Source organism: Vespula pensylvanica, chromosome 14 (assembly GCF_014466175.1).
Source record: "Vespula pensylvanica isolate Volc-1 chromosome 14, ASM1446617v1, whole genome shotgun sequence".
NCBI classification, from domain to species: Eukaryota; Metazoa; Arthropoda; class Insecta; order Hymenoptera; family Vespidae; genus Vespula; species Vespula pensylvanica.
In genome coordinates, this window is record NC_057698.1 from 2070530 (window position 1) to 2098457 (window position 27928).

The window sequence follows — 27928 nt, forward strand, 5'->3', positions numbered from 1 at the left end:
TAGTCGTAGTCGTAGTGGTAGTTGTAGTCACAGTCGTGCGGTTAAATGGAATGGTAAAAATCGTTGTGCATTGTGCGAGAAGATCGAAGAAGAACAGGGCGCGTCGTGCGTTAGAAAATGTCTTCCTGGGAGAGCGTAGAAAAGGGAGTAAGGGAAGGGCAGAGGTGGGCAATAAAATCGAGTTATTATCCTTATTATCGTCGGCGTTGTGAAAGCTTAGACTCTCGCGAGTCTCTCGTGAGCGTAGGTTGCTCGCAAGAGAGTAGACTCATTGTCGTACAATGTGCACCCGCGTAGAGTCAGGACATACGATATCCTTCCTTTCAAGAATCGATAATACATAGAGACTCTAGTCAGACATGTACGTATATATATGTGTGTATATATATATATATATATATATATATATATGACGTTTAAATACGGTACATTCGAAATGAAATAAATCCTATCGATATCGACGTATTTACAATCGTACGATCAAAGTTATACGAGCCTTCTTTCCATCATTTCTGACATTGATTCGGTCAGATATATTTTTATAAGAAAGATACATACGTTCGATATATTAATTATATAAATAAAAATTGTTCATTAGCAGTTTCATATCGATTTACGAGATATATTCACGAATATTATATATTCTTCTTATGTTAGTCCGAACGAATTTCGATCTATGTACTATATATTCGCGAAAGTAAACCGTACGATCCGATCTGGTATTTTATTGATTTAATGTTCCCATAGTCGCTATTTATTCCAACGAGTAATGGAATGAGAGGCACTGAGAAGCACAGAATGTACCGTCGTCGCCGTGCCACTGGAGCAGAGAGCCCGTACAGCATCCTGAAGTTGGAGAGGCCCCCATTACTTGTGTCCACAATGTCGAGATATTAACCTGCTTCACCTGAATGCTCGCCGTGCGGCAGCACTCGAGAAGCGTTTTCCTTCTGTTTCTCCTGGCTTCTTGGGTACCTAGCGAGTAAGTACTTACTTACTCACTCACTCACTCACCCATGGTGGGAGTTAAACGAGGACGAAAAGAAAAGGACGAAGAAGCTAAAGAAGAAGAAGAATAAGAGGATAGAAGAACATTCGCATTTACCTCGACTCGAATCGACTTCGTTCGTTGTGCGACCAACCAACCAACCAACCAACCAACCAACCAACCAACCAAACAACCAACCGACCGACCGACCGACCGACCGACCGACCGAACGAACGGTCGTGCCACTTGTCCTGGAATTCTCGAGGACAAGTGCCTATTGAGTCTTCCGCGTTCGCATCCGAGAAACGCACGAATTCTATGAGCGTTTCCCGTCGCGAGCTGAATCAAATGAGTCTCTCGCGTGCCAAACCAAATCGATTCTATGCAATGAAGACGAAGAAGAAGGAAGAGGAAGAACGGAAACTTATTGAAACTATTCGAACATCGGATAAAATCAGATCGTAATTTTCCAACATTATCTTTTGTACTATCTAAAAATAATTAAAAAAAAGAAAAAAAAAAAAAGAATGAAACAAAAAAGAAAAATTGTATGTGTCTGTCGTACGCTTGAGGAAGAAGTATTATGATTTGATAACAATCGTGAAGATAAATGATTTCAATGTTTTTTTTTTTTGTTTTTTCTTTTTGATCCATGCTTTCAATGTTTTTTCTTTCTTTTTTTTTTTTTTAATATCCGAAACGTATAGGTAATTAATAAAATGTAATTTCAAGGAAAAGAAAAAAGATGGCGTATATCGATATTACCACAAAGACCACCAACGAAAAGGGATGAGAGTAACAGAAAGGAAGAACAGAAGCGAATTAGTAACGGGCAACGTCGAACGTCCTCGTCGAATCGGAATTCATTAATTCGATTCTCCTTTATGCTAATCTCGGACGTAAGCTTGAATGGAACTGTGCTCTCTCTTTCTCTTTTTCTCTTTTTCTCTTTCTCTCTCTGTCTCTCTTTTTCTACGTTCGACTGTCTTACAGGGGCACACGTGGGCGAGAGACACGTCGCACTCCTCGCTATTACTTCGGCTCGTGTGAGACTCGTTCGAGCTACCGTACCGTTTTCGACCACGAATTTGTGCTAGAGACTAATGATAAAACCAATTAGATAACGCACTACCTAAATTGTAATTATTTTTCTTGTCGAGTAAAAGAGAAAAAGAAAAAAGAAGAAAAAGAAAAGAAATCGGAAATAAATAAATGTCGTCTGATTAGCTCTATAATTTTTTCTATACTTATTACCCCTTCTTTCTCTCTCTCTCTCTCTCTCTCTCTGTCTCTTCTTATACATACCCTCACTCCCTCCTCCGTACCTTATAACGCATTTTTCGATAAGAATAAAATTGAAATGATAGTATAAAAAAAAAAAGAAAGAAAAAAGAAACGAATCGAATGCAAGAGAAAATTCGAAGTTACGTTCGTTCCGAGAGTGACGATGGTCGTCGAGTCACGTGGCTCTCCATCGTCGTCGGACGTGCGCACGCTCGCGTTTAGAATCATAATTGAGTTACGACTCAATTAACTCAGAATAAGCTCGAGCGTGTCGAGAAACTGGTCTCCGGATTAATTTACCGTGGCTCATTGAGTGCCAACGAAACTAGTTTTCGTTCGTATATTCGCCGTTTATTCCTCTCCTCGTCTCCTCGTCGCCGTTATTATCGAGTATCTCGCGTGGAATATAAGTAAAAACGGCTGATAATGAAGACTGCTAAAAGGAAAAAAAAAAAAGAAGAGAAAAGGAAAGAATAAAAAATAAAAGATGAGAAAAAAAGTTGTTCATCTCGCATAAATAATATATAATACGTGTATATATATATATATATATATATATATATATATATATATACATATACACACTTACGTATAATGTTATTTATTCATAAAGAAGAAAAAAATTCGGCCGATTAAATGAATCAAGAGAAGATTAGAATAACTTTAAACGTTCTTAGCTCCTATCCTATTAGAATTATGTTACTAGCTTAATGCTTTGCATTTAACAACATTGTCGGATAATTTATTTATTTCGCGATACTCTCCCTGCGAACGAACGAACGAACCAACGAACATACGTAGATACGTACATACATAGATGTACGTACGAACGAAGCCAACTGCACTTTCACTTATCACCTCAAAGCCTCGAGGCAGGCAACCCGCTCGACGTTGCTCGCTGCAAGTGATACACCTGCGTGGCTCTGACTAATTAACGTTTGACTTAACGCATCTGGACGTGTAGACACGATTTGATGATTTTTATATAAATTATATATGCACGTAAATCCGTCGGAATGAACAGTCTTATCTTTCTCCCTCTCTCTCTCTCTCTCCTTCCTTTTCTCTCAACATTAGCAAGCAAAATATTTTTCGACATTTTCGAGCAACCCGTTTAGAAAAATATCGAAGGTCGAAGGTTTATGGGAATGAGGTGAATCAAGCGCGGAAGCGACGGAAGGAGGAGTGAAAGAAGGATAAGGAGGAGAAAAAGAAGAAGGAGAGAAGGGCTTCATAATTTCGTACGATGATAAATGATCTCATCATCGTCGTTTAGAAATTGGTAAAGTGTTGGATAATACCGAGTTATGGTTAACGAAAGTGGCCCGAGGCTTTCGAGATTGGATATTTCTTTAAGGCGAGGCCAAATTATTTCTAACGTTTGAATCGATCGATCGATCGAGATCGCGTAACAACGTTCTCAGTATTCGAATTTTGATTTTCTTTTCACGTTTTCCTTTTATCGAACACGAAACTAGCTATGTACCTATGTACGAAAGGATGATTCTTCGTATTTACTTAATTCGATCACGAGCGGTAAGGGAAATAAAAAAGAAACAAAGAAGGAAAGAGAAAAAAAAAGAAAGAAAAAAAGAAGGAAAAAGAAGAAGAACCGTTTTTAAGAACGACGTCCGCGACGGATTCGAATTAATGACGTTACGTGGCTTCACAATCGGTAACTGATTCCAGATTAAAGAGCGCTCGATGAAAAGAAGAGTAAACGAAGAAGAAGATGAAGAAGAAGAAGAAGGAAGAGTTGGAGGGGGAGGAGGAGGAGGAGGAGACGAAGAGGGAAAGGAAGAAGAAAAAAAGAAGAAAAAGAAAAAGGTCGAAAGGGCAGGGACGACTTGTGAACGACGAGGACAACGAATGGCTTTAAGTCGTGATTGGATAATCATTAACGCCCCGAGATCTCTTCGTTTCTAATTATCTAATCGCCGAATGACGTTGGTGTTGGATCTAAGCACGTGTCCAATCGCGGTACTAGTCAATCACCGAGCGATCGCACCTTCTCGCCGACGTCGTTAACGTCGTTAGTTAAATTCTTTGCTCGATCATCGGCTTGTACACAATGCGATCTATAGCTCTGTAATTAGGTGTCTGATTTCTGCCTGGTACACGTACAAGAAATTTTCTCTCTCTCTTTCTCTCTCTCTCTCTCTCTCTCTCTCTCTCTCTTTTAAACTCCTTCGTTCCTACTGACAATGATTCTACAATAAATATGATTATAAGGACGGAATGTTGGTGACGTAATAGCGAGATAGATATTAATCCCAGTTAACGTCGTGATCCAACGGAAGCATTAATCTAACCCACCCAACGGCAAACTACCGAGAGTATCTAAGATTCTAATGATCCTAACGATCGGATTCCGAGGATTACGATCGAGATCGTCGTCCGATGTAATTGCGATCACGATATCGGTGTTGTTACATAAATATCCAATCTAAAAAGTTCATCGTTGGGAAGCAGCGAAGAATCCTAATGATCGTCTAAACGGAGGAGAAAGAAGAATGAGAGAGAGAGAAAGAGAAATACAGAAACAGAGAGAGAGAGAGAGAGAGAGAGAGAGAGAGAGAGAGAGAGAGAAAGAGAGAGCGAGAGAAGTCTCGAACAGAGGGGTCGAAAACTAATATCGAAGCCTTCGCCGCAATTGCGGTCTCCACGAGGAAGGGCCTCGGCTACCGTGAGCTTCTCTACGCGGTATAAATTTCGTCCTGAATACCTCCTCTCGGGACAATAAAGCCGTTCGCAAATCGGATCCAATAATTTCTCTTCCAGTAGGACTAATTTTGAATGCCATTAGTTAGCACAAGCCGCCTGGGATGATCCTGAGCGGCAAGCCAGATTGTTATTTCGTTCGTTCGTTCGTTCGTCGTACTTCCCTTCCTACGAGAGTATTCGCCCACCCTCTTTTTCTTTCTCTTTCTCTCTTTCTATATCTATCTCTTTCTATTTCTTTCTCTCTCTCTCTCTCTCTCTCTTTCTCTCTTACTTCTCGTCTTTGTTCGCGATCGTCGAGCTTGCACCGTGCTACTGTATTATGAGTGGACGCCAACGCATTATGCACCTCCACCCTTTCTCTATCTATCTCTCTATCTCTCTCTCTCTCTTACTCTCTCTCCTTCTTTCCGTTTTTCTTTCTTCTTCTTCTTCTTCTTCTTCTTCTCCTTCTTCTTCTTCGTCTTCTTCTTATTTCTCTTCTCCTCTCCTCCTCAAGACAAACTCCCATCCGTTTGTTCGCCGCATGGCGCCACCTCTGATTGAATCGACCGCGATACGCATTCGTCTTACGTCTGCTCACGTCCACGCGTACGTCTGCGAGATGCGAATTCCACGGGATCGTTTCCATCGAACGTTTCCCAGCATCGGTACGCTAGGTATTGGGTCATACAACCGATTCTTCGAGGATCCCCTTCGTCCCTTCCCACCATCTCTTCGTCTAACGTTCGACATTATCCTACGCTCTTTTCTTCTATATAAAAACAACTAACTCCAGTCAGAAATGACAAATCGTATGGGATCATTAGAAAATGAGGATATAAATACCGAATGCCCACGTTTCTCTCTTCTACATCTTTTTTTATCTTTCGTTTTCCCCAGTTTCGTATTGAAAAAGAAACTCCTAACGAGATATCGATTGTATCATCAAGAAAGAGAAAGAAGAAAGAACGCAAACGTGAGAGAGATGATTCGTTTTGAAATTATTATTATTATTATTATTATTATTTTTTTTTTTCTACAAATTAGTTTATTACAAAGTTACGACAAAAACAAGAGTTATATTAAAAAATAGTTCTGGATAAAAGTCTGACATGTAGTTACTACGATGTCAGTAATATTCGCATAAACTCGCACGAATAGATCAAATAGTTACTACTCTAATTCTTCTTTTTTTCGTAACTTTTTAATAAAACTTCGAAGGATCAATATTTATAGAAAATTTCTTTCTTGTTCGGACTCGTAGAGTATACTGACAAAGTTTCGCCGTCGAAACTTGGCACGTTCTGCGTATATATCAATTTTGTTTATTAAAAACGATGTAATGAAAACAAAATAAAAAAAAAAAAAAAAAAAAGAAAAAGAAAAAAGTGTACAAGAGATAAAAATAACGATATTCGTCGATGTTAGTTGCTTCCTATCGTCAGCAAGAGAGAAGTTCGTATTGGCTATCGAGAGGTCGACGGTTTTCACGATGGTCGTCGCTCACGTAGCTTCTGCTTTGATGTGCACCGCGGCACGGTGCATTGTAGATGCATTATAATGCACCGCCGAGCGAAAGAGGGCCTATGTTGGTATTATGCTCTCGCGAAGTCGGCGCGAGTTGCTTGCGAGTCGACTCGAGAGCTTCGATCATCAAAACTGCTTGGCTTGGCTTGGCTTGGCTTGGCTTCGCTTTGCTTGGCTTGGCTTGGCTTGGCTTGACTTGACTTGGCTTGGCTTGGCCTGCCTTGCCTTGCCTTACCTTCCTTGCCTGCTCGGCCAAGATTATATGAATAGAAAGGCGCCGGTGATACGTGATGGGCGTGTGCAATTGAAAATGATATTACGTAAAAGAACGGGGAACGAATCGACGGTGAAAATTTGTCGAGTTCTCTTCTTCGCATCGTCCTTCCTCCCCCGAGTATTCGATATATCTCTTCCTGAAACGTAGGATTATACGACGAACGAGCAGAAAAAGAAAAGTGGAAAAGTAAGAAAGAAGAAAAGAAAGAAAGAGGATAAAGAAACGATTCGACGATGGAAAAAATTATCTGACCAGTTCGAATAAAATATTTCTCATCGAGAGGAACTTTGAAAGTATTTTTTTATGAAACCATCCATAAATCGTTGGAACGTTCGTGCTGTTTCAATCTATGTCTATTACGTATATCTTGTACTTTGGAAACGAGACGTATCATTTTTTATAACTTACTAAAAAAAGAAAGGAAAGAAAAAAAATGCATATCCGAACGCGTATTACATAATCCGATATGTACGATGGAGGGGCAGCAGGCAAATGAACGAATCAAAAAAAAAAAAAAAAAAAAAGAAAAGAAAAGGACCAAAAAAAAAAGAACGAAGAAGAAACAAAAAAAAAAGAAACCAAACGAAAAAAGAAAAAGGAAAGGAAAGAAGGAAAGAGAAGACAGAAAGAAAAAAAAGAAAAAGAAAAAAAGGAAGGATCTCTAACCTAAAGGAGCTTCCGCGCTACGCGCGAGAAGAAACAAACGTCTGAGCAAGAAGAGAAGAATAAAGTTCGACTGGCTATCCGGGCGGGCAGCAACAGAAGAAGAAGAAGAAGAAGAAGACGAAGAAGACGACGAAGAAGAAGACGAAGAAGAAGACGAAGAAGAAGACGAAGAAGAAGAAGGTCGAGTTGGTCTGTAATTTGTGCGGTCGTGCCCGGAGGAATACGGTGGCCGAGTATCCTCCCGTCCCTGGAATGATATTCCCTCTCCCTTTCCTTTTACTACTTCACGAAGGGCAGAACACGGGGAGTGCACCCTGGGGCCCGAGTAAAGGACGACGAATGAGAATAACGAAATCTCAGCTTCGATGTCCGGTAGCTCTCCAACCTCTATCGCTCGCAATTACAACGCTCCCGGCCGTTTTTAATCTCGGACAAGCGGCAAAAAACGTAATAACTTTTTTGCCCTCTTCTTAAGAGAAAGAAGGAGAGTGAACGAAAGAAAGAACGAAAGAGAAAGAGAGAGAGAGAGAGAGAGAGAGAGAGAGAGACATAGATAGATAGATTAAAAAAAAAAAAAGAAGAAAAAAACGAAGGGTTGTGTGCATTACGCGAAATACGAGGGTATCTCTATCTTTTTCTTCTTTTTTTTTTCTTTTTCATTTCTCTTTCCCTCTTTATATATACATATATATATATATATATATATATATATATATATATATATATAAATGAAATTTGGCGAACGAGCAAGGAACGACTCCGCCCCCGCATATTCCGTCGAGCGGACAAGCGGCGAGTGCAGGATAACGAGCCGCGTGTGTATGCAAATGCATCACCGAGAATTCATCTCCTTTCCTTCTCCTTCTTCTTCTTCTTTCTCTCTTTCTTCTTCTTCTACTTCTTCTTGTTCTTCTTCTTCTTCTTCTTCTTCTTCTTCTTCTTCATCTTAGGATTTTCAAGGTAGATTATTATTGCGCCTCCGGCGGCGAGGAAACATTTTCAGAAATCACGTTTGAAAGTAAAGAACGAAGGAACGAAGCCGTTCGTTTGCTCGTTCCTTCGCCTACTCGAAAAAGGACGCCCGTCAATGACACATTACGACGGAAGGGTCCTACGTAGTGGAATCCCTTGACAAGCTTTTAATGGGCCGCCTCTCATTTTGATTTTTCTCTCTTTATTTTCTTTTCTTTTCTTTTATTTTATTTCATTTTATTTTATTTATTTATATTATTTATTTTTATTTTCTTCAAACCGTCGTCGTTGTTATCGTCATCGTCGTCGTCATCGTCATAGTCGTCGTTGCTCGATTAGTCGCTTCGGGCAATTGAGAAAATCTCATTCGTGAGAATACACAATATTATATCTTTTTCATTCACTCCCTCTCTCTCTCTCTCTCTCTTTCTTTCTCTCCGTTTCTATCTCCGTCTTTATCCAACTTTCAAAATATTTTACTAATATTCACAGCAAAGAATGACTTTTGCGAATGTAGAAAGCTAGTACACGATAAATATCTCCCGAGCAATTTATCAAATATCTGAGATATCTATGACAAAGGATAGAAACCAAAAAAAAAAAAAAAACAAAAAGAAAAAGGAAAAGATAAAAAGAAAAAAAAACCCGCATTACAAATTCATATATTATACTCGTCGAATGATTTTCTTTAAGAATAATCCTTCTTTCGAAGAGATCGATTCATTAGGAGATATAAAATTCTTTTGCATAAATAGAAATATCGAGAAAGGAATCGGCGATCGGTTTGTCGATCGGTCGATCGATCGTTCGATCGATCGATCGATCGATCGATCGATCTCGCGCCGTTGCCGTCGTCGTTGCCGTCTGGTTTAGAATTCTCAGCGATGGAGCTGAAAGTCTAAGCGGGTGGAGGCGTCATCGAGGTATATCTATCGTTCGATTACGTCACGTTGGAATGACCGAGCGGTGACTCGAACCGATGGAAGGCATACAAATCGAAGCCGCCGACGATCATTTGTCAGGCGGAACGTCCGCGAAGCGTTGGTGCGTTGGCTGATCGCGTCTAAACGCGGATTATCCAAGCGGAGGAGGAGAGAAAAAGGAGGAGAGACTCGATCTCTCGTACTCATCTCACCACCTAGAGAAAGAGAGAATCATAGAGAGAGAGAGAGAGAGAAATAAAGAGAGAGAGAGAGAGAGAGAGAGAGAGAGAGAGAAAACGAGAAAGGTGGAGAGTGATATTTCTATCATCGATAGTCGAAGCTGGAACGCGTTAACAATCTTCACCGTGGCATTCAGCGATTGATGGCCGCAGAAAAGAGGATTTATTAATCTCGAATCGTTATCGTTTGCTCGCCAATGCTGACTCTATCGACGAATATCGTTTTGTACAAATCTTTAGACCTCCTTCTCTATCTATCTATCTGTACATATATGTGTGTATATATATATATATATATATATATATATATATATATGATATGTGTACGTGCATCTATATATCTATCTATCTTTCTATCTGTAATAAGTTCGCATGTGTCTTAACGATGATTTAACTATACATTTTTGTTATGTCGAAAGTTTTATCATCGTTCGCACGCGAATCCAATTTAAAAGGTGAATCGAAGGAAAGACACATACGACGCGACGAGAGCGTGTGTAAACAGGATAGACGACTCTCGTAAATCAGCCCCGAGATATCGATTACGAGAGAACGTGACGATCCGTGGACTCGCTAGAACTCGCGAACCAGAGTATAACTATATCCGCGATTAGCGTAACGCAGCCCGATCTCGCTAAATTACACGTACTTTTAAAGGCATCCGTCTCTCGGCCGTGCAAAGTTCAACGTTTAAAGACGATTCTTCTCTCTCTCTCTCTCTCTCTCTCTATCTCTATCTATCTATCTATCTATCTATCTATCTATCTCTCTTTCTTCACATGCGAATAATATTCGTGTAACGGATAACCAAAGGAGACAAGGTAGCGACATTCAAGCTCTTGCTTATCCTGGCGAACGCGATTGCGCAGGATTATCTTTGGCTCGTCGAAGGTGCCGTTCCTTTCATCGATCGGCGAATCTACGAGCTGCACGACGCGAGTAACTAACGTACGTGTATCTATGCATGCATGCATGCATGCATATATATACATATGCATATATCTATATCCTCTTCTAGTCTCTTCTCATTTCTTCTCCTTTCTTCTTTTTTCTGTTAACGAATCGAGAAAGATTACGAGAATCTCGGGTTGTCGATGCGTGGATTGCTTTATTAAATTTTGCGCAACCCAAACGATTTTCTAACAGCGAGGACGAACGGCAAATACGAGGACGCACGCTAGATGGCCGAGCAATAAATCAAACGTTAGATACTCCAAGTTTCTACAATGACATCGGTCTAACGGTTTAACACAATCTCATGCCCGTCTTCCTTCCTCCTCTTCCTCCTCCTCTCTGCTTCTCCTCATCTCGTTTCTCTCTGAACTTTTTATCAATACTTCAACTTTTTCCTTCCGATCGCTATTTTTCTTTTTTTTTTTTTTTTCGATAAAAAATTTGTCCATAATTTTCATTAACTTATCTATTAATTCCAGTGAAATAATTAATGATGGATTTCCGGCAATGTAAAAAATTGAATCGTCGATCGCGATCGATATATTTAAATATTTCAATTGTAATCGTTAATCGTTGAAACGTCAGTCGAATTGCCCGAGAACGTTCGACAGCCACTTTATCCCAATCGACGTGGCTACGCGCTGTTGGGCACTGGAAACGTCCATCAGGAAACGTCGAAACTCGATGGTGAAGAAGAAGCAGAAGAAGAAGAGGAGGAGGAGAAGGACGGAGGAGAAGAAGAAGAAGAAGAAGAAAAAGAAGAAGAAGAAGAAGAGGAAGAAGAAAAAGAAAAAAAAAGAAAAACGACGTGGAAGGTTGTTCGCGGGGGTGAATGCAATGCACACCCTACGGGTTCGCTGTCTTGAGTGAGCGAGCGAGAAAGAGAAAAGAGAATCAACGAGCATATCGTTCGCTCTTTATACACAAGCTTCAACAACACAAATTTACACGGATTTGTATATACGAGTATATACAAGTTTATACATACACACACACACATGTATATATACGTATATAAGAGTATATATATATATATATATATATATATATACTCTTTGGTTATACTTCTTTTTCCATGTCTTTCCATCCCGCTCGGTGTCCGTTCTTTTCGCTTTTCTTTTCTACTCGGTACGTAGGCCCCAGAGTTGGATGATTGATAATCGATCGTGCCGAACTGGCCGGAGTCTCGCGTATTCAACGAAGATGAATTTGTTCTGCGCCGAGGCCTAATTGTGCGCAGTCAGTGGTCCAGCCACGCGGTGTGGACTCGCCGCGAGTTTAAGCTGCATCCACACCTACATATATGCTATGTACGAGAGAAATAAGAAAGAGATAGAAAGAGAGAAAGAGAGAGAGAGAGAGATAAGAGTTCAGCAGCACCGACTCGTGCGTGGCTAACTAACCTCGAGCTGACCCCTATCGATATTTCCACTTGGCGAGTTCGATCCTTGAGAATTATATTTTTATCAATAGCAATAGTTTGATTCGATCGGATTAGTATAAAAAAAAAAAAAAAAAAAAAAAAAGAAACAGGAAAAAGAATATGAAAAAAATCATTAGGAAATTTAACGCGAAATTACGATCGAAATAGAATCTAATCCGTTATGAGCATTTTGTAAATCGATTTAAATTCTTTTTTTCTCTTATTAACTCCTTCCGAAGTATACCAAGCACATCAAACTGATTTAATGTTGAGATAAAGATAGAAAGAGAGAGAGAGAGAAAAAGGGAAGAGTTAAAAATTTAATTAACGAAAACTTATAAGATCCTTTTCTTTTTTTTTTTTAAATCATCATACCATCTCTCTATTATCTTAAAGTTGATCTCGTCTCTAACTCTTGTTAGAGTATCTATCGTCACTATCATCATCATCATCATCATCATCATCATCATCATCATCATCATCATCATCATCATCATCATTGCGATCGCCAAGACTTTGCTAGTTCGACTTTAAAATCATTTTTGTCGCTTTTGGATTAACGTACCGCTATAAATACGAGAAGAGAGGATTCGAGAAGAGCGGTAAGAGAGTGGAGGTGACTTTTGCGTAAAATTAATTATGTAACTTATTTACGAGGATATCTCGGCGATGCCGTTAGGTGTGATCGAGGACCCCGTGGGGCGAAAATGAGACGAGTAAGCCCGGCGAAAGAGAAAAAGAAAGAAGAGATAATGAATTATGCTGCTGCTGCCGTGGTCCAAGATGCGGCGTACTTTGTGCACTCGAGCAAATTGCTCGGTTCGTGTCCTCTCTCTCTCTCTCTCTCTCTCTCTCTCTCTCTCTCTCTTTCTCTTTCTCTTTCTCTCTCTTGTTCTCTCTTCCTCTATGGAGGATAATAATAATTAGATTCCCTTTCTCGCGAACAATCTCGCGAGAGATCGGAAACGCTTCCGGCTTCGCCCACTTCGTCCCTTCTGAGAGTTCTCCTTCAGTGAAAGTTCAACTTTTGTAGTATGATTTTTAACTATGATTCATCTCTCCTCGTCGTTGTGATGCACGGTGTTACGTTAGTTAAGTATATAACGGTAATTTCTATTACTATTACTATTATCGTTGTTGTTATTTTTGTCGTATCGTTTTTGTCATTATTACAAATATTATTATTATTAAGATCAAATAGAAATTGTTTCCAAGCAAACTCACGACTCTTCATTTTTTAATCGTCTCTCTTCGAAAAATCTCCTAAAGATACTATCGTACATCGCGAAGAAAGAAAACGAAGAAAAAAGTATACTAAGTCTGATTATAATCAGATATAAAATACCACGACTCGTTAGATTGAATTATGCGACGGAATTCTAAGGAAACTTTTTATTTTTGGCGAATAAAAGCTGCTGGCTCGTTCGTTCGTAAAACTCGATTTCATAATGACGATTAGAAATCATGTCGTTTAGATATCTCTCCTATAAAGAAACCAAAAAAAAAAAAAGAGAAAGAAAAAAAAATAAATATATACATACGTATAAGTGTACGTATCCTAAAACGAATTCGCTAGAACGATGAAGCTTTATATACATATATACACACAAACATATATATATATATATATATACGTATAAATATGTATGTATAAGTGTCGTTTCTAAATACCTTAGAACGGGCGTGTATCGAATTAAGGACGAGTAAAAGGAGTTTGAAAATTTCTCCTTAACCTCTCGACTCGACCCCAAGTCGGTCGCGAGTCGGGCAACAACGACGGCAACAACGACGACAACGACGACGACGACGACGACGACGTACGCATCGAAAAAGGTATACTTATGTATGTATTTATATATGTGAAGTTGGTTAACGCTCGTGCGAGCTAATCGCGTGATAAATTAGAAGCGATAATGCCGAGTAGCATCGTCGTCTAATGGCTGCGAGGACATCTCGAGCGGGTTTTAACTTCGAGCCTTGAGGCCTTCGTCTTTCTCACTCTTTCTGTTTATCTGTTTATCTTTCTCTCTTTCTCTCTCTCTCTCTCTCTCTCTCTCTCTCTCTCTCGTTCTCTCTTTTTCTATCTCTATCTCTGTCTATCTCTTTCCTTCTTTCTTGACACATCCTCTTGGCAAGTGACGTCCCAATGATCGATGCCTCGAATCGTGGCAGATCTCTTTGATCGATCGATACGTCGATTGTTTCTAACGATTCGCCTGTCACGCTTACCCCAACTCATTATCGCTTGAAATTTCAAAGCAATTCTTTCTTCCATTTCTATTCTTACTTTGAAATCAAATGAAAGAAAATATATCTATGTATGATTTTTATATTATTACGTATGAAATAAATATTAATTTGTTTTTTTTACTCTTGGAAGATTCCATTCATGAAATAGATACATACATATATACATATGTACATGTTTATATATATATGTATATATATATATAAAGAGAGAGAGAGAGAGAGAGAGAGAGAGAAAGTAAAAAGTTCACTTACGATTCACCTAAAAAAAAATATACATATATATCATTTTTATATCGCACACGTGAAATAAATATTAATCTTTTCTCTTTCTTTTAAAAGATTCTACTTTCCATGAAATAGATACATATGTTTTATATATATAAATATATAAAGAGAGAGAGAGAGAGAGAGAGAGAGAGAGAGAGAGAGAGAGAGAAAGAGAGAGTAAGAGAGAGCAAGAAGTTGAAGCGAACGCGTGGCAATATTCTCTTGTTATCTTAGGTAGCACACAGTTACGATTCAAGCGGCTAACTTTCCGTCGACAGATGATTAGTTTATGATGATAAGATTTCACCTAGGAACGAAGAAGTAGACGTGCACGTAAGGGCAAAGGAAGTACATTTTTCCGTCGAAGAAAACGATATGGACGATGTGTAACGAAGTAACCCCCGTGAGGGGACCTTCTCGATCGTCTCGTAAAGTATCGCGATGCTCGATCTCTCGTGCCGCGGCAAGTCAATCACTATAGACATAACTTAAACTTTTCTCGCCATATAATGACGAGAGTCTCTCGGTTCTGAGATGAACGACCAGAGTCAACGAGAGAAAATTTCTCTCTCTTTCTTTCTTTTATTTTCATAATATATATATATATATATATATATATATATATATATATATATATATTTCCGTTTTTTTTCATGTTTTTTTACTTATTTCTATCACAACGTCCATCTTTTTCTCGCGAGTAATCTTTTTGTGAGATTCTATTTCTTTCTTATTTTTTTTTTTCTTCTTTTTATTTCTCATTTCTCGTGTAAAATAGAATGAAAGATCAAAGATTTCGTTAGATCTCGTGAAAATTATCGACAATGACGACAAGTCAACTTCGTAATTTTCGCGTTATTTGATATTAAACTCGCTTATTGCGAACGTTACGTTTAACCGTCTTTCCTGTTACATTAGAAAAGGTTAGACGCTTGCAATCGGCGCTTCGTTAAATTTTATACTTTTCTCTTACGGTTCTACTTCTTCTTTTACCATTACTACCACTATTTCTTCTTCTACTACTTCTTCTTCTTCTCCTTCTTCATCTTCACGTTTAATTACGTACAGTTTATAATTGTATACTTCGTTCTTACGCAAGTAAAGATCGGACGCAAAAGAGCCGCGAAGTCAAATGAAGTTACGTAAAGAGGATCGAGAGACAGCCAAGTTGCATCGTATTAACTGAGACCCGATGATCGAAGGTGCGGGTAATGAAAATCTTCTATGAATTCTTAATACCAATAATAGCTACGGAGATATGACGATAATAATAGTTTGTGTAGCGTAAAGTGGAAGATTGACTTTTTTTCTTCTTCTTTTTCTTCTTCTTGGAATAAATTAAAAGAAAAATCAGATCCTGTTCTTCAACGACATGACTTCATCTCTAGATATTTCATCTATAGAATTATTTTGCGATACCTATAGAATTATTTTAAACACTCTCCAAATGTATAACGAGAACTTTGTAACGAGAACGCGTCTCTCTATAATAGGCAAGACTGTTTCTAATGTAAAAAGAAAAGAAAAGAAAAGAAAAGAAAAGAGAAAAAAAATCTATCACGATCATCAATATTATTCTATTCATTGTCATTGATTCGAAAGTAACAGTAGAAGAGACTCTCCGTGTCAATTTGACGTTTCACCGTGATTGCTTCCTTGTATGGCGATCGGTAATATGGGAATAGAGGATCTATCTTGGCGGAGAAACTCGAATTAAAATACATCTCGATGTTAGACGATAATGATAACGAAGTACGTTACGGTGGTGTTAATAGCTTGACAGCTGTGGATCATCGATTTCAAAGCGACAGAAGCATGACGACCTATTTGCTGAGCTGACACCCTATCGTTAATCAGACACTCCTTTCGAAAAGGGATATCGAAGGAGGTCGAAAAGAGATGAAATAGAATAACGAAAAAAAAAAAGAAAAAAGAAAAGAAAAGAAACAAAAAATGAAAATAGAAAGGTGTTGAATTTAGCGCGACATTATTAACATTACGTCGATTAATATCGTTCTTACGATCGGAGGAGTCTAGAAACGATTTTCTTCGAAATGTTCTCGTTTGCTACGATTGCTGCCGTCTAGACTATCGAACGAGAGAGCAAAGTTCTTCTCGCAAGAGGAACGAATTTGTGGCGGCAATGGCGACGGCAACGGCAACGGCAACGGCAACGGCAACGGCGGTTCTTCTCGCTCGAGGCGGCGATCGTTCGCGCCAAAATAAATCAACGGACCTCTCGTACTTGAAAAATAGCCGTATAGCATCCTAGTGTATACATATATTCGGGTCGCAAGGGCGAACAATCCTAACAAATTGGTCTCGAAGCAAATGGGCCTCGCTATGCCGATTTATTATTATCCATTTACGATGCGTCTTAAATCACGCATAGCCAGAGCCGTTGGCGTTTCGTCGGCAAAATCGGCAGGAATAAGAAGAACTCCGATGAAACAAGGAGCGTTTATATTCGTGATATAACGTACGTCATTAAACGTTTAATTAATTGACTGAATCTATTTATTATTTAATCCTTCCCCTTCGATCCCCCTTCTCCTCAATCCTTTATACTTCAGTGATTAAGATTAAACGCGAGTAAGATTCCCTAGGTGATACGTGATTTTCTCTAAATGTACGAATATAATATATACGTACATATATACATAAATAATATATATACGTAATAGAATGACGTCTATGGAGATACATCAGGTTGTCACATATGAATGATCGAAAGGATTTATCGTAAAAATTATTCTTACTTAAATGCGAATTGTTCGAAAGTATCCGACGAAGTAAACGTGTAAAAGAGAAGTCATATTATGTATCAGGATCAAAGCGAGCAAGCGAGCGAGCGAGCAAACACGTCCGTTCGTTCGAAGCACACTAAATTTACTGACGCTCGGTGGGTCGTCCTTCGTCCTTCGGCAGCGTGCGGCGGTGTAGCTATCAGTGACGTATTGACAGACGTGAACAAATGACAGGGCGCAGGTGGGGGGGCTTCTCGTTGCTCCTACGAACCGAAGATACCTCTGACTAACAAAGCGGATAGTCCCGGATTCATCGGGACACCAAAGCATTATCATATTATGCTCGTTTGTAACTACAAATTGAGTTACCCCCGCGTGAACCTCAAACCGTCTGGTTCATTCGTTTCTTCCTCCTTACTTAGGACCATCCATGGAGATATATATCTTGACGGGACCACATCGAACGTCCGTACGATAGTTTGCGATCGATACCCTTCGAGAACTCGTCTTTTTCGAACGTTCTTCTTATTCACATTTATGTTTCTATATACATATATATATATATATATATATATATATATATATATATACGTGCCCGTTTGTACGTTTGTGTGCATGTGCGCCTTCAAATATCATTTCTTTGAATATGAAAGTGTCAAAGAAACACAGATTGAGTTTCATACGCGTATCTCCTTGATTTCTAATGAACATTATAAATAATGAACGTATAACATATTTACGAACGCACGTCGTAAACGTAAAAAGGATCGAGACGTCTAACTTCATAGACAATATTCTACGAGTGACGTGTAATTGACAACGGCTAAATAGAGAATTAACTCTAGGATGATTATACAACACGATTCCCACGCGTGATCGAGCTTCTTCTTAAATGAAACGAGTAATAGAATGTATGTATCTATGTACGTATGTATGTATGTATGTATGTATGTATGTATGTATCTACAAGTTGAAAATAACGCACCACCTTACATTTTTTTTCTTTCTATTTTTTCTTTTCTTTCCTTTTCTTTTATTTCTTTTCTTTTCTTTTTTTTTTTGTTCGTTCTTTTTCATTTTTTTTCTTCTTTTTCTTTTCGCTTTGAAAACGTTCTCTCGGTTTCATTCTTAAATGAAGATATCCAAATAAATAAGCTGGGTTATTCGAACGGTTGAACGTCCTTTCGTCGAATGACTAACGCCTTAGATTCTACGAGACAACCGTGAAGGAACTGTTACATATTGTCTCTTGTTCGTCCTATGAACACAACGTCAACGTGGGCGAGACCCACCGTTATGCTCGTATCATATCGGACAAGACGTCTCGTTATTTCAAAGTCAAAACAATAAGGTCTCATTACAGGAAACACCTTCTTTCACAATGGTAGAGCTTGTACATATACATATATATATATATATATATATATGTATGTATGTGTGTACGTATGTACATATATAATATTTATCATAGCAATAAATATGATTTTTCGTTATTCGAAACCGAAAACAATAAGATATCCTAACAGGAAATAGAATCCTTCTGAAGACGAAAGGATGGATATATAATATATAATATATATGTAATATACAATACGTGTAAAAAAGAAAAACGATGATCTCTCTTATGTATCAACGTATATTTATTTATATAGCAATAAATATCACTTTTCGTCAAAAAAATCATCGTCATCCTTCGAAAATATATATATATATATATATATATATATATGTATGTATCTTTGTTACTTTAATTTACAACAGACTACATTTTCTCCTGGTCCTTCTTTTTAATTTCTCGGTCTTGGCCTTTTACGAAGACGAAAAAATAAAATTCTTTCATGTAACAAAACACAAGAGAAAGAAGCGTCTCACTCGTAAGGCCCGGTACAAATTGCGTGTGTTTTATGATTTAAAACGCGTGGCCGTAAACGTCACTTTCTGTTTGCCGACGTTTCACCGGTTTCGGTGTGGACGGTAGGAGATAATTTATTATCAATACATTTTTTCATTCACTCTATCCCTTTTCTTTTTCTTTCTTTCTTTCTCTCTCTCTCTCTCTCTCTCTCTCTCTCTCTCTCTCTCTCTCTCTTTCTTTCTTTCTTTCTTTCTTTCTCTTTCTTTTTATCTCTTTCTTCCTTTATCTCTCTCTCTTTCTTTCTCTCTTAGAAGAAAAGAAGAGAAGAAAAGAGAGGAGAGGAGAAGAGGGGTAATGGGAAGACCAGGAGGCAAAGGATAATCGTTAAAAGTTGATGTAATGCGACGTTTTACTGCCAATATTTTTCAACGTATGAATTGGTCTCTTTAATTGGTTATCCGTTCTCGCGTCCTTCCTTTTTAATATCTCCCCATAAATACATAAACAAACGCATACACATACGCGTGGGTACACACGTATACATAGATTCAGATATATTATACATTAACATTGCAACGCATAGTTTATCATTTTACTTTAGTTTACACATGTTTGCCGTGTTACAATGTAACACGTTCAACGTCGCGATCGAACAATGATGAACTTTCTAAGTCTTCTAAGATTTTAATTCGATGGATGGCGGAGAGAAGAACAAAAAAAAAAAAAAGAACAGAAAAAAGAAAAGAGGAAGAAAAAGAATTAAAAAAAGAAAAAAAGCAGAAGAAGAAAAAAACATCTATGTTTCTTTGACTAGTACGACTTGTGTTGTCTGTCTGGTGGCTACCTAATGGTCGCTCGAAAGTCACGCTCGTTTCTAACTTTATGTGTCCATTATGAAGTATGAAAAAAGTTGAAGGGAAGAAAAAGAAGACAACAATTCTTTACAGACAGGAATATGAGGCGCATCGCGTAATAACCGTGGCGAGTGAAAACGAAGAAGAAGGAAGAAGAAGAAGAAGAAGAAGAAGAAGAAGAAGAAGAAGAAGAAGCAGGAGAAAGAAGAAGAGGAAGAGGAGGAGGAGGAGGAGGAGGAGGAGGAGGAGGAGGAGGAGGAGGTGGAGGAGAAGGAGGAGAACGTGAAATTATTCGCAATATCCTGCGACACTCCTTCGCTATTTCCGACATCTACCACGCGCTATGGACGGAATCGGATTAGCATAAATCTTCGTGGGAGGATTCAACGACAAAGTGCGTAAACGTTCGAGCAATATTCCCTAAGTTAAAATATCTTGCTACTATAATAATATTAACAAGTCTCGTCTGGAGACTTGCCTATCTTTAAAATCAAAATCTTTTTTTCGATCGCGATTTTGTCGTAAATCATAAAGAAAGAGAGAGAGAGAGAGAGAGAGAGAGAGAGAGAGAGAGAGAGAGAGAGAGAGAGAGAGAGAGAGAGAGCGAGAGAGGATCCTCGTTATCCATATTGCGATCCTCCTTCTTTCTCTTCTCGATTATTACGGTCTTATAAATGTCAGTATAGAAACGCCATAAACGTTTCCAACGGAATCTGCTACTAATATTGCATCATTAAACGATCATATACACACACACACATGCGCGTACGTACACACACACGCATATATATATATATACAAATATGTTAGATATTTTATTTTTTCTTTCCTTTAAATTTTCTTCTTCCTCCTTGTCTATATTCGATAATTGATCTTCCGAAGTAATCAGAAGAAGAATTTCTATTTGTATTCAATTTCTCAAAGGATATTAAAATGAATAATAACATAAAAATGATGATGATGATAATAATGATACAAATAATAATACAAAACGGTCCAACGATTTATAATTGATTTAAATTTAAAAAAAAAAAAAAAATAATAATAATAATAATAATAATAAAGAAAAAAATAAATGGAAAAGAGAGAGAAAAGAAAAAATTCCTTTCCATCGATACACGTATATATTTCTATTTGCATTGTCCAGGGTGTTGTGTAAGTGCACAAGTAGGGAGCTTCCTCGGTGAACGTAGTGTGTAAGTACTTGCTCGTTTCCGCTGACCATTTAGGGTCAGCGGGGGTTGACAGAGGTCGTGTTCCAATTACTCAAGAAGCGGAGGGCACCCACCTCCACCTCCACCTCCACCTCCATCTGTCTCTCTCTCTCTCTCTCTCTCTCTCTGTCTTTCTCTTTCTACTTAGTCCATGAACCGCCACCGCCCGGAGGATGCAACGTCCGACGGCGACAATCGAGAGGTGGGAGGACAAACGATCGTTTACCTACGTCTGTTGCCTCCCTCTCCTCCCTCTCTTATCCTTTTCTTCTTTCTTCTTCATCATCTTCTTCTTCTACTTCTTCTTCTTCTTCTTCTTCTTCTTTCTCTTCTTCAATTCTTATTTTTATTCTTTTATCCATTATATTGTTATTTAGACGTACTACGCTCGAATAATTTCGCCAGCGTACTTCCAAAGGCGTGAAATTTCTTCCGAGTCCACCATTATTATTTAATAATTTCTTTTCTTTTCTTTTCTTCATTCGATTAGTTCGAAATATTTCGAATTAATTCGTACGATGTTACGTACAGACTGATCATCCCGATAGAAATGAATGTCGGTGAATTAAGAGATCGAACCGTTTAAGTTCACGATCGATGTATGTATGTATGTAAGAAGAAGAAGACGAAGAAGAAGAAGAAGAAGAAGAAGAAGAAGAGGAAGAAGAAGAGGAAGGAGAAGAAGAGGAAGAAGAAGAAGAAGAGAGAAAAGAGAAAAGATCGATTACACGTTCGAGGAGGCGGCTAATCGCTTTGGGAATAGCTGTTAAGCGGGAAACTTACGAGCTACATAGTTCTCGGCTTATCGAACGTTTACTTCGACGCCCGCGTACTCGATACGATACGATCGTTTATCGATATCGATCGATCTTTCTTACCTTGATCGATACTGTATTTATATATTTCTATTCCCGTCTGTTTTATCTAATTTAATTTTATACATGCTTAGGTATGCCAATATTAAAATATACACATATATGTGTATATATATATATATAAAAAAAAATTTTACGACTATTTTACGATAGCTGAAATATTCTAATATTTATCCGATAAGTTTATTAAAACTTATCTATTTTTTTATTTATTTATTATTATTACTATTAGCATTATACATAATAACAATAATGATCGAACGGTATAAAATCATATTACAATGTATATAAGAAAGAAAGAAAGAGAATGAAAAAGGTGTGTAAACGATACAAAGAAAAACTATGTGAAACGCTTAAATAAAGACGTTTAAAAGGCACAATCTTAATTAATTACAATTCAATCGGCATCCGGTTAAACGATTCTATTATTAGAAATTAGTACGTGCAATCTACTTTTTAAGGTAACTTTCGACAAATAAGAGGAAACTAGATCTAAGAAAAAACGATTGGCTTTAACAGCAAATCCTACAAATGGAATCGTAAATGCGCATAACGAGATCTGTGTAAGATCCAAATGAAATAGATCGATGTAAAAATTGCTGAAATTAGTAAAACTTAGATAGTTTCCAAAAATATGTTCTAAGCTTTAGAAACAATTATATTGAAATAATACTTATAAGAACAAATGCACACGAGTTTGTGCGTCGGTTTGACCGACACGTTACGCCATCGACTTCTATCGAATGGCAGTCGGCACGATATCGACCTCTCTCTTTCTCTTTCTTCCTCTCCTTCTCTTTTCTCGCGGGAGGAGACACGCCATAACAGCGCACTTAGTCACCGGTCGTCGTTCATGGGAGAACCGATGAGGAGGAGGAGAAAGAGGAGGAGGAAGAGGAGGAAGAGGAGGAGGAGGAGGAGGACTACGATGCCCGAGCTCTCACACCGATCTACGAGAGATCTTACATTAGAAGAAAAAGAGAGAAGAATGATTCATTCGAGCACGCCTTTGAGGACTTCCGCTTACCAACCCTCTCTTTCCTCATGGCGAAGCACGTTCAAAACTTACATTCAATCAAAATTTCATATTTTCAAATCCAACTCTAGATTGGATCTAATTAAAAAAAAAAAAAAAAGATTCACTAACTTTGCCGAAGGCTCGATCGTATAGAACATCATTAAATTTTTTCCTACGAAAATCCTTTTTTAATCTTTTCGAAGAAGCTTCCCTTTTATATAATATCGAACGTTACAAAAAGAAAGGAAGAAGAAAAGAAAAATTCAAGTATGAAAATAATCGACTTTCTCTTGCTTCTCGTCGTTCCACGCACGCGTTAAACACCCGTTTAATACCGTTCTCGTTGATCGTTCCAAGTGTCCTTCGGTGCGATCGTTAAAGAGACGAGACGATCGTTGAACATCGTGTTGAACATGGTTGGTGGTAAGCAACAGAACACTGGAAGGCTTACTGCCACTAAAGAGAAAGAGAGAAAGAAAGAGGAAGAAAAAGAAGGGGCTGAAGAGGGAGTCGTGTCTTGGCACGAGATGAACGTATCTATATACTATCTATCTATCTATATATATATATATATATAGATATATATATATACATACATACACACATACATATATATATATATATATATACTATAGTTTATACATCGCGGCAGAAGCGGTTACACTGATTGCCGTATTTTCAAACTCCAAGGAGTGCTCCTCCCGATGCTGTCCGTGGGAACTCGATGCGCGGACACCGCGTTCCTCTTTACAGAGTGGTCAACCCGAGCATGAAGCAAAGAGAAAGAGAGAGAGAGAGAGAGAGAGAGAGAAAGAGAGACAGAGAAAGAGATAAAGAAAGATAAAGAGAGGAGGAAAGTCACTCCAAGCTGCGGCTCGCGAATTAACTCGCTACTTTCAGTACATACATACGTACGCTTATACTTACCACTTCTCTTAGAATTGCCTTAGCCATCCTCTCGATTCGATCTTTGATGAGACTTTACGAGCTTTATCTAGCGTCTTTAAACGGTAACGAATAGATCTCGGTGCAATACTTTCGTAGCTCGTTCGTTTTCTCTCGGACGATAATTTTCTTCGCTCCTTTCTGAAATGTAGAAAAAGATATATGTGTTTGTTAGATGAAGAATAAAATAAGAAAAAGAAGGCGAATGAAAAATATGTTGGATACGTTCGTCTGTTCTCATCGGTGCATGTTCTTCTTTGTCTCCTTACGTGGATATTAATAAACGATTGTTTAAAGTTTAAAGTTGCGAAAGCGATTATAATCGTAAGCGTAAACTTTTAATTCCAATTGTTAAAATTATAAACGATAAAATTGGATTATCCGATAACAATAGAATAAACGAGAATATTCGATAATCCAGATTGCCAATTTCCACGCGATTCTCCATAGACGAAAGAAGTTCAGTTCGTATGGGCGTTACCCTTCCCGTTAACCTTACGGTCCACACCAATTTTATCTTCCCCAATGCATTGTCTCGAATCTTTTGGCGAAAGAAAAACAAAAAAAAAAAAAAAGAAAAAAGAAAAGAAAAGAAACGAAGGAAAAAAGAATGGAAAAAAAGAAAAAGAAAAAAAATAAGGAAAAGAAAAGGAAAGAAGAAAAGGGGGGGGGAAAAAAAACACGAGAGAAAAAAGCACGTAACGTAGCTACGTCGGCATAATTTTTCAATTTGCTCGACCCAACCGAAGATTCTATCTTCCGGCGAACGTTCGGAATCGTACGAGGTAAGCTTCTTCGATGCTGCTGGACCAGGAAAAGGTAGATAAGGGAAAGGAAAGGAAAGAGAGAGAGAGAGAGAGAGAGAAAGAGAGAGAGAGAGAGAGAGAGAGAGAAAGAAAGAGAGAAGGAGATAGAGAGAGAAGAGAGGTGGGTCAGTTCCTGGGTACGCGTGACCTTTCGCACGAGAGGACAGAAACCGTCTATGGGCTCGCACCATAACTTTTCTCGCTCTTGCCTGGATACATATCGGTTCCTCTCTTGCTGCTGACCCATCTTAAAATTCCCCTCAAAAAAAAAAAAAAAAAAAAAAAAGAAAAGAAAAGAAAGAAAGGAAAGGTTCTTCTACCTCAAGCAACGCCACACCATTATCATATTCCGCTTCTACTTTCGTCCTAAAATCTTTCCTCTTTTTTGTTTCGTTTTTCTCTCTCTTTTTTTTTTCTTTTTCTGTTTCTTTTTCTTTTAGCGCATTCGTGTACGTACGTTGAGCATTAGTATTCGGTGTTACCAAAATAAATACACATGATATACATACTCGCACATATACATATGTACGTACGTACATTTATACATATGCAGACGCGTATACACTCATGTACATTTTGTTAGGTATGTACCTATACATACATAGATAGAGAAAGAAGAAACGAAGGGAATTCGTTCGAGTTGGAATTTTATCCGACCTTCCGCCGACAATTATCGTCGTTTAATATCTTGATCGTGAATAAGAGCGGTTCCCTCGCGCGAGAACATCCCTCCGTACCTCTCGGGAGGTCAGAAATCCTTGACTTCGCCTCGAGAAACGAGGCATGCGTTTTCGCGCTCGCGTACGATTCCCCCTCTACGTATCTTTCTCTCACTCTCTCATTCTCTCTCTCTCTCTCTCTATCTCTCTGTCTCTCTCTTTCTATCTTTTTTAAGTCCACCTCCTTCTTCTCACGCTCTCGCCTCTCGCCACATTTTATCCTGGCGGCGTGTCGCCTCGTCCTACGGCCACGAACAAATTGTCCGCACAACTGTCGCCGGACCGGTACAACGCCGAAGAGCCATACTACTACTTCGAGACCAAACTAAAAGACAAGCTTTTAAAGAATAGTTTTCCTTTTAAATATAACCTTCCTTTAATTATTCTAATCGTTTACCGATCGGAAAAGATATTTATTTCTTACGGAAACGTTGCTCGAGGTATAACAAATCCTTTCAAAAATCAAAACTACACACAAAGACAGACATACAAACACATTAATAAATATTTCAAAACAACATACGCAAATAAATTCGATCTAATCTCTATGATCGTCGAGGTGTTAAGATTATTCAAAGATAAAAAAAAAAAAAGAAAAAAGTGCATAAAGAAATAAGAAGAAGAAGAAGAAGAAGAAGAAGAAAGAGGAGGATGAGGATGAGGATGAGGATGAGGAGGAGGAGGAGGATGAGGGAAAAGATGGTGGTTGCGAATGAGAACCACTGTGGTGTGTCTGCGACCCATGACCCCTCGCCCACACGAGGACGCCATGCACTGCAACGCGATGCAACGCGATGCAAGTTGGGCCAGGGGCCAGTGGGAGGGCGACTAGAGGGCTCTCCGACGGAGCCTCTCTTGGCCGGAGGGGACACGAGGGGCCCTCGGCCGAGGCCTAAGCGACTGACTCGGGCCCGATCCGCGCACATCGCTTCGCGCAACCTGCAAACTCGTACCAACGGCAAAAATACTCCCTCTCAACGAAGCGCAAAACACTCTTGCTTCTCCATGCGTGTGTGTGTGTGTGTATATGTGCGTTTGTGTCTGCTATGTATACGTTATGTATGTATGTATGTATGTATGTATGTATGTAAGTAACATATATATGTGTATATTTCTCGATGGTTTTACCCTAAAGCTTGGCTTACGATCGAATATTGTGATTAACAATGTACCATTTTATATTATGATCGGAATCATTCATTTCTATTCTTACGTACGTGTACGATATTTATTAGGTTAATGGAGTTTTCAACAAGCTTCGTCGAATATATTCATTAATTATCCACATTTGTAATTAATTAACTTTTACGTATATATATATATATATATAAAGATATGTATATAATTAATTAAAAATGAATTATTAGCAAATATAATATTGATATAAAGTGAATTAATATCAATATTATTAAATAGTATGAATAACATAGTAATAATGAATAAAGATAAACTTGAATATAGAAATCATATTATTTAAATAACAAAGAACGTAGCACCTATTCATTACAATATTACTTTATGAAAATGGATTAAAAGGAAATCTATTGAAATACCCTTTTCTTAGGATATCGATCAAGGTAGAGTAGAATAGCAAGGTCGAGAAGTCGAACGTAAAATCGAGTTAACGGCCGACGATTAATCGCGGGTATCGTTTTCGTTCGCGCCTTTCTCGCGTGTGAATAGAACTTAAGGCGCGTATAATATCGCACTGGAGAGGGCCGACAGTTCACAAGGTGCGTGTTCGTTCTCTCTCTCTCTCTCTCTCTCTCTCTCTTTTATTTTCTCTTTCTCTCTCTTTCACGAACACGAAGTCGAGCACTCGGATCGTACCTCTTAGCTAGGCGAGCAACGATCCAACGGAGAACTGTGCGTGTGCGAGCCGTAAAGCAAGAGAGGGCGGCCGCTACGCTCCTACGAAATTAGCTTCGGGTGTAAAATTATTTCCTCGCCGTTCTCGCGATTATGTGCGAGAGCGCGCGTGTGTACTATATATCAGCCGAGTTGTTACAGGAGGTTATAATGGATGTTAAATATGAAACGTCAAACGCAATTACACGCCGACTCGAATTCCGTTTCATCGATTCGAAAACGTATTAAAGGCAAGGATCTTATAGAGTTTAACGTCTAATTACTAGTCCGAATCAATTCGATACTTCGATCCAATAATAAAATAGTTTCTTTATAATTTAACATTGAAATATTATTATACGAATATTTTGATTATATACTATATATATATATATATATGTAGTACTATATCGTACGATATAAATAATTAATTATTATTTAACGTGTATATATCTCGCGGAAATAATCTCGTAACATTGGTTAAATTCGTCTAATAAACGTTTCATTCTTTTTATTCGATATACGTGTTTATCGTTAATTTTTGATCCAATATCGTCAAGAGATCAAGAAACTT

The 27928-nt window shown here is 38.3% G+C and overlaps 1 long non-coding RNA gene across 2 annotated transcripts in view; it reads right to left on the bottom strand.

Moving 5' to 3' along the window:
* LOC122634245 overlaps nt 1-27928 on the bottom strand; it is a 226712-nt gene that overhangs the window by 105379 nt on the left and 93405 nt on the right. For both annotated transcript variants that reach the window (XR_006328341.1, XR_006328342.1), the window contains exon 4: nt 23964-24122. This is a non-coding gene — a long non-coding RNA (uncharacterized LOC122634245). The remainder of the gene's footprint in view (nt 1-23963; nt 24123-27928) is intronic.